Source organism: Phytophthora infestans, genomic scaffold, assembly GCF_000142945.1.
Source record: "Phytophthora infestans T30-4 supercont1.15 genomic scaffold, whole genome shotgun sequence".
NCBI lineage: Eukaryota > Oomycota > Peronosporomycetes > Peronosporales > Peronosporaceae > Phytophthora > Phytophthora infestans.
In genome coordinates, this window is record NW_003303744.1 from 3,051,389 (window position 1) to 3,059,442 (window position 8,054).

The window sequence follows — 8,054 nt, forward strand, 5'->3', positions numbered from 1 at the left end:
AGTCCAATCGTCTATTTTACAGCTGACAGCAGCAGCACACACCGCCGACACGAGCCAGTTGTCCGCAGCCGCCGCCATGGCGACGACAGAACCCGTCACCACCATCGTCAAGCGGATTGGAGAACCGCTACATGAGGACAACGACGAGGAAATTCGTTCTTTCTTGACGGGGCTTACCGCGAAAGGGCTACGCAGTGCTTGCAGAATCTACCACGTAAAAGCTGGCTCCAATACCGCTAACCTCGACAGCAAAGTCGGCTACGAAAACGTACTTGTGGAGCTAGCTCGAATTCGGCGAGAAAGTGAAGAAGCAACACGTGATGAGCGTGACAAGCGTTAAGGTTCTACTGTGGTTGCAGCTGCTGTAGCTACACGTAAGGCGCGACACTGCTGTTTTCGTTTGCTAAATGTTTTATTTAGTGATCGTTTTGTGGAGCAACTTGGTTTAATGGGCGCTCAACCGGTGCTCGTAAGGGTCTAGGTAGTACAGACGAAAGCAGCAAAGTTAGGCATATCGTGTCTTCACGCAATGGTATTGCGCCGCTGATCCAGTCGATGTTCTTATATAATATATGTTGGCCACACCATAAAAGATTCCTTCTTGTCTATAACACCGGGTTGAAAGTCCTGCGGATTCTCGAAATTGCAGGCATCCCGTCCCGCTATTGTGAGCAGATATAAGACCGAGCCTAAGCGCATAAAGCGCGACGACACGAAATTTAAATGAATTTGATTGGCTGCTGAATTCGTCGTTAATGACCGAGCGTCGTCATTCACATAAGGAGTACGTTAAGCTGATCGATACAAAGCAAACTTCTGAGTAAAATCTGACGAATTCTAAGTTTTTTTTTATTTCTTTGTAGCTCTCGTCGCCTTCTTCAAATGAACTTTGTATTGCGGCGAGTTTTTTTTTTTACTTGGGAGCGCTAGCTTTCGGCCTCTATTTGCGCAGCGAGCGATATCGAAGCGACACCGCGATCGATGGCAACTCCTCTTGCCCTAACTGAATTGACGCCGGGGCTTCGTCGCTAAGTCGGTCGCCGAAGGAGCTGTAGCTCTCGGCGTCGTCCGCTATCGTCTACCCTGGAGGGGGGGGGGCAAAACTTGATTTGGCCGGGGCCATCTGTTATTCGTTTCGTCTCAAAGGTGCTTAGAGATAATAGGACATTTCATGCCAAAAATTGAGACGTATTTTTTGTCATTTTCAAAGTCGATTCCTAAGTGCTCTATTAATAATGGATGCCGAACGGGTCACGAAACGTACCAGCAGATCCATGGAAGAATCTAGGGAGCACCTGTTGCGGTATGTATCTGTGGTGGTATTGCGAATGGCAACACCATGTCCAGAGAGGTGGGCTGGTAGTGCTTAGCGAAAATACAGCTATAGTAATCCACGAGAAAAAGTAGTACTATTGCAAAGGGCAAAGCCATGTTTTGAAATGAGTAAATTAAAGATAGATACTATCACCATCTGCTCACAACTCTTGACAGCAGTTTAATGAAATCTTTAAAGTCCGTGGTGTGCAGTGCAAAAGATCGCGCTGCCCGTACGAGTTCACGTAGGTGTGACGCTGTACTATTAAAAAAAGATTGGGTTGCCCGTACGAGTCCACGCTGGCGTGACGCTGCACTATCACTTCTGGATGCGTATCAGCCACTCCGCCGTCTCCCCAGATTGCGGCATATGCCGGTGCCGAGATGTTATAGCTGCATCTACAGCGCACTTCCAAATGTGTACCCCGTGCCCGACTAATAGTGGACACTTAACGATAATGCTCGCTAAGATCTGGACTGTCGCGCGAAGAAAGAATTAATGTTGCGTGTGCGGCTTGGGTAAATACTTTCTGGCAGGCTACAATACAGTATCACCACATACAAGTTTAGCAAGGTAAAATGTCGACATTTTTCCCCCCTCTTTGTCGGAAGGTGTTCAACCCACGTGTTTTAATCTTTGGACGCGACGGCCTGTATTAGACACGATATCAGAAAAAGCTTATCCTGGACCATACACGATAAGGAATTTTGACTTGACGTTTGTATAGAGGTATACAAACTTTAAATGAAATAGGAGACGGGGTGCCGGGTTGTCTCACCTACTTTTTTCCGGCTCGAAGTGCGTCTTTCCATTTTCTAAAAATTAAGTCTAAGAGGTTTTAGTGTGGTGTGGACAACGTACGACAAATTCTTACAGTCAATAGCTCACACGCCACTCATTTCACTCATTAAAAAATTTGCGCCGAGTCCAAGAGATGTCAGGTTTTCGCGCCCGCTGGGCTGAGCTGAAGAAGGAAGGCTGGTCTTCGAAGAGGCCGGCTGGCCTCTCGGTTGACTTCACATACTTGAAGCCTGGTAAGACCAAGAAGGACACCCGTGGCGTCGATTTTTTCGTCGGAGAAGAGGAATTAATGCGCTACTTAGACCGCATTGATCTTGGTAAGACCTTGAATTATTTTGCATCGCATAATGACAGTCTAACGTGTTATATTGAAACAGAGAAAGCTGCCAAAGAAGCACAGCAGCCTACACTACCAGAAGCAGCCTCTTCTACGACTGCTGAATGCGTTGAGCCTCAGGAAGACGTCGATGCCACGTCTAGCGGTATTGTGATGCTTGGTCTTGAATATACACGATATTCTGCCGGCTAATGATGTATAATACAAACGTGGTACTTACAGCAGTTACGTTACGCGAGGAGAGCAATACAGAAGGTGGTGATCAGCAAAATGAAGACAGCAGAGACACGAATGATGTTGTTGCCCAAAAAACAACGCCAGTCAATGGTATGATGCTGTGTTTACCTGTATTATACCGTTTAGCGTGCGAGCTAACATGTATATTGCTGCTGTGTTGTAGATGGAGTTAATGGCGTCTCGCGCAGTGATAGTGATGGCAGCCAGCCTTCACCGACGTTGCGCTGCACATCGCCTCATCTCTCTCCAACCCCACGAGTCAAGTACCCCGACGTGTCAGCTCGTATGACTTATAGCCTCCAGTCTGACGATGAGCCAAGCTCGGAAGATGATCCCGAGATTCAACGCAATCTGGACCCGGCGTTTGACGAGGTTGATGAGACCGTACGACAAGAAGAGATTACGGGTCCTCGCCGGTCGGCAAGGATTGCTGCATTTTGTGATGGTGCGTTTTAGATCGTATGTACACGTTTGTGATACAGGATACTGATCGTAGATTGTATACCTGTGCTGTAGCAGATATCAACATTACTGTAGACGCAGACGATCCTGAGGAGTACCAAGCCATGGTGTCCGATGCTGAAAACGATGACGGGTGTTCTGACGGCGCTGACAGTGCACTCGGAGATGAAACTGAAGGCGGAGACGAAGACGAGCTGGAAGAAAATGATGAAGATCCAGCAGAAGCATTGTTTGACGACGATCTTTTAACTGCGGTTGGTGGTATGGCTAGTATTACAAGCGGCACGATTAGCGCTGATATCCTGAAGGATATGGCAAGCAAAGGATGGTCTAATCCTGTATCATACAGTCCATTTCCATATCTCGACCAGCCTTATGAGCCTCGCACGGCGAATATGCAAGAGGATTACCCGCAGTTGTTCCTGAGAACACTACGGACCTACACCGAGAAGTCTAGAAGCGGCCACGACGGTTTCTGGGGTGCTATTGTACTTCATGCAGCCTCGCTTGTTGGAAGACATCGCGGAGGCAAGCAACGAATACTTTGATGAAAAGATCGACGAACGGGTTGAAGGGCAGTATACGAAGCAGGAACAAAGAGAGAAGAAGATTTCGGGATTCAAGAAGAGCACGCGCGATGCGATCAAGGCTGCATTACTCTCTACGCCACCTATCACTGCTCGAGAGCTGTGCGTATTCGTTGGGCTTCTATTTGCTTGAACAATTGCTCCCAACAAGGAAAAGCTGGAGAATCACTGGAAGACGACAGACGAAGGAGGAATTCCTCGTGGACGCTTCGGGATTTGCATGTCGCGGGATCGCTTCATGCACATCTCTCGAAATCTCCACTTCAGCAGCAACAACGACCCCCGCGCCGCAACAGATCGTGCCTGGAAGCTGCGTCCTGTGGTCGACGCGCTCCAACAACAGTTCAAAGCGGGTTACATACCGCCTCCAGTGATGGCATTTGATGAGGCAATGTTGCCGTCAAGATCAACGTTCAACCGGATGAGAGTCTACATGAAGGACAAGCCCCATAAATGGGGGACCAAGCTCTTCATGTTGTGCTGCTCTACGTCAGCATACTGTCTCAGGTGAGTTGAGAGCGTGCCTCACGGCACGCTCCCTTTTTTTTGGTTGTAAAGTTCTCTTAAGCTGTAGGATACAAGTATGTAACAATGCAAATGTGTATGATACAGGTTTGAAGTCTACTGTGGTAAGCGGCAAACGGACAGGTCATTCTCTTCGAAGGACACCAACTGTGGACCAGCTGCCGTTATTCCCAACCTGAGGCAAGTTTTTGGAGCAAGAGGGACCATCGAAAAACGTCTAGTGGTCACTGACCGATTTTACGCGTCACCGACACTCTCCATGCAGCTCCTAGCAATGGGGTTCTACAGTTTAGGCACAGTGATGACCAACCGGCGTGGGTTTTGCAAAGAGATTATCGTGAAGAAGAAGAAGCGGCCTGCTGATGTACACCGCGGTACCTACGCTGTTGCCGAGTCAACATTAGTGCCGAGTATGAAAGCAGTGTGTTGGTGTGTGCGGGTGGAAGTACTGAGCAAGATCGCGTAGTTCGACGAGCGAAGTCTGGCGAGCAAGTCGAGGTGGCATGTCCAAGAGTGCTGAAACATTACCCAAACTTTTCATGGGCGGAAGTTGATGTACACGATCAACTTCGCCTTCCAAAGGGAGTACAATTTCTGCTGGTATGTACAAGATAGTGTTGATGCTTACCCTGTATAATTCATGTTGTATCAGGTACTCTCTTCAATTGGCTCTAAAGTATAAGGAATACTACAAGTCGCTTTTCTGGGCTCATCGACCTGGCAACAGTCAATGCTTTAATTGTGTACAATCGACGGCGTGCTATCGATGGAAAACCCAAGCTCAGCCATGTCAAGTTTCTGAAGCAACTACATTTGGAGCTGACGCCGTTGCAGGAGACGGATTGGGATGCTCTCCGCGCGGTGGAGCGTACCCCGAAGAAGTCACGCGCTCCGCCAATGCAGCGAACCCACGTACCGGTGCAGGTGGATGAGTGGAGGGATGGAAACAACGGGAAAGGTCGAAAGCGACGTCAACGAGCATGCAAAGTATGCTCGGTGCTTAAGGGCTCCGACGAGTCGCGAGGGGGCGAGACTACATTCTACTGTAGCACCTGCAAGCTACACACAAGCTCAAAGCAACCACTGGCGTCGCGTGTGTACCTGTGCAACAAGGTCAAGCATGTAAACAACGGTGAGTCCGTTTCGTGCTTCGAGATTTGGCACAAGCATTGGCATAACGGCAGCCTGTTGCCGCCGTCACAGAGAAAGCGAAAGATCCGCGCGCGCAGGCCAGCCGCCGGTAGTGTCGAAGAAGCAAAGTCTGCGAGTGGTGACAGCGGGGATGATGACACCAGTAGGCCGTCAAAGAGACGTCACGACGACGCTGCGACACCTTAAGCAGATGATTTTGCAATCTTAAATGTCTTGATAAAAGTATGAAATCTGTATCTCCCTTTTTACCTGAACTTGAAGTCTATATTTAGGAGAAAAGTGCGCTGGGCTGTGAGCAGTTTTTGTACGTTCCTGGACACGATATCTTGATATAGTGTATTTCAAAGTCAAATATTCTTGTAGGATACACGATATCAAATTTTCACCATCCTAGGTGTTGGGTTTCAATGCGTTTAACCATCCTACAGGATTAATTTGATACCAGTCTAACGATTAAAACCCTTCCCCGACATACACGTTAACGTCGAAAGGGTTTCGGTAAATGGGTGCACTGGAAAACCTTCGCGTTCAAGGGGTTAATTTTGTATGTGCAAAGGAAGATTTTTTATAAGGCTGTTTATGCTGAGCACTCAAAGCTTACAAAACTGTCATGACAGGGTATACGAAATCGCTGGATCGCCGAATGGACTGGATAAAATCCAGAGAATTAGAAATAGTGAAAGTGACGATTTTGATGACATGGTGTTTATTTTTGTGGAGTAGCCCTTTTTCGTGTGTGTGTTGGGATCAGGGGCTAATGGTAACCAAATATCAAATGATATTTTTATTTGTAATAGTACTATTTTCAAAATAAAAAGTCAATAGTAGGTTCATTTTTTAAAAGTTAACATAATAGGTAAAATTACCTCGGAGATCTGAAAAATATTAGATAAGGGTTAATTTGTTTTTCACTTAAGTACGTTTCTTGCAACACGGTTGAGTAGTAATACTTGAGCTGGTCAAACTCTAACGACATCTAGTTGGTGAATTTGATAAAATAACGCAATCTTTGGAAAAATAAAATATTGAGTTAACTCATTTTTAATTGATATTTATTAATGTCATTTTGTCTCAGAAGAAAATATTAGGTAATTTTTTTTAAATTAGCTGGTCTACAGGTGATATTTTCACAATATTAACCTCACCGATTTTGGAGTTACCATTAACCCCTGGTTGGGATACTTCTTATTAGTGCTACCGTACCATTTACCCCTGGTTGGGGTACTTCTTATTAGTGCTACCGTTCCGGAATTAACGTATTTCTTGAAACAACTATATTTCATGCAACGACGCGTAAAAAGCTTGGAAGACGACAATTTCTTCATATTTTCACCCCTTCTTCCAACCGACTTCCATATTATAGATGCAAAAACTTTTTGTTATAGTATTGAGTAGAATATGAGACATTCAAACCGCCAAAAAAACAGTTTATTGGGCTGGTTTAGCTACCCATTACTCTCCCGTGGTCCAAACGGAACAATACCCGCACGAATAAAACCCCTCTGAATGGTCTTAGCGGGAACTTTATTCCAAGCTTGGAAAACGATGCGAGTTATGAGATCGCGGCGGGCGGCTGGGTCGGGAGAGAAGCCGTTGTCGATGTGGTGGGCTACATAGAGCTCACGGCATCGCTTCTTAAACACTCGCATGACAGAAACATCCATTGGTTGCGCCACGCCCGTAATTCCAGGCGGGATGAGCTCGACCTCAGTACTGCATTCACCTTCTAACTTCAGTCTTACAGAGTCCATCTTGTGTGTTTTTAGGCTGTCTAAAAGTAGAAATCAAGTACCAGATACGGTGGGCTTCCAGACCTAGACTTATAAAAAAAGAACATTCAACTTAGAACTTCAGCAACAGCAAAAATGAAACTGTGGCTCACCTCGTCAATCCAATAGAGCATGCGTGACTCGTCACAATAAGCTTTTTTCTGAACTGTCAGCATAGCTTGGTGACGATGCAAGGATTTTGCTGCACTTCCTCCTCGACAGTAGCACCAACAACTCCAGCGAAGATAATCATCGGTGGGAGCTTATCCCCGGTGGCGGACGCACAGAGAGAAACCGAAGCTCTAAAAGCATTTTCCATCTTCCCTAAACATAATAAAATATTTAAAAAAAGGTTAAAATAATAAAATAAAATAAAAATTTACCTTGGACGACGTCGACGTGTTTGGCACCCACGAAGTCGGTGTAGGATAATGCGTCCTAAGACACGTCCTAAAGTGTCCTATTTGTCCTAAATTTTACGGGGAGATTTTGGAGATGTGTCCTAAAAAGCGACTAATCCTTCGCTACAGAATATTATAATTTGTGTCCTCCATATTGTCCTAAAACTCAAATATTAACTTTCTTCTGGACCTTCTACTTAAAATTACATAAGCATTACTTAATACACACATTAGCGTTACTTACTGTCCTAAGGCACACTACCAACCATTTATCAATCTCCACCACGGCAGCTAAGCACCATGGACCATCGCGGCTACTCCTTCTGCATCAAGCGCTCGTGTCCTGAAACAAGCACGGTTTACTACGTCTGCAAGCGGTTCCGCAAAGGATGCAAGGCTAAGATAACTGTCCGATCAGGTGCAGTTGTAGCAGACGGGGTTCTACATACGTGCGACGAGGCGGTGCCA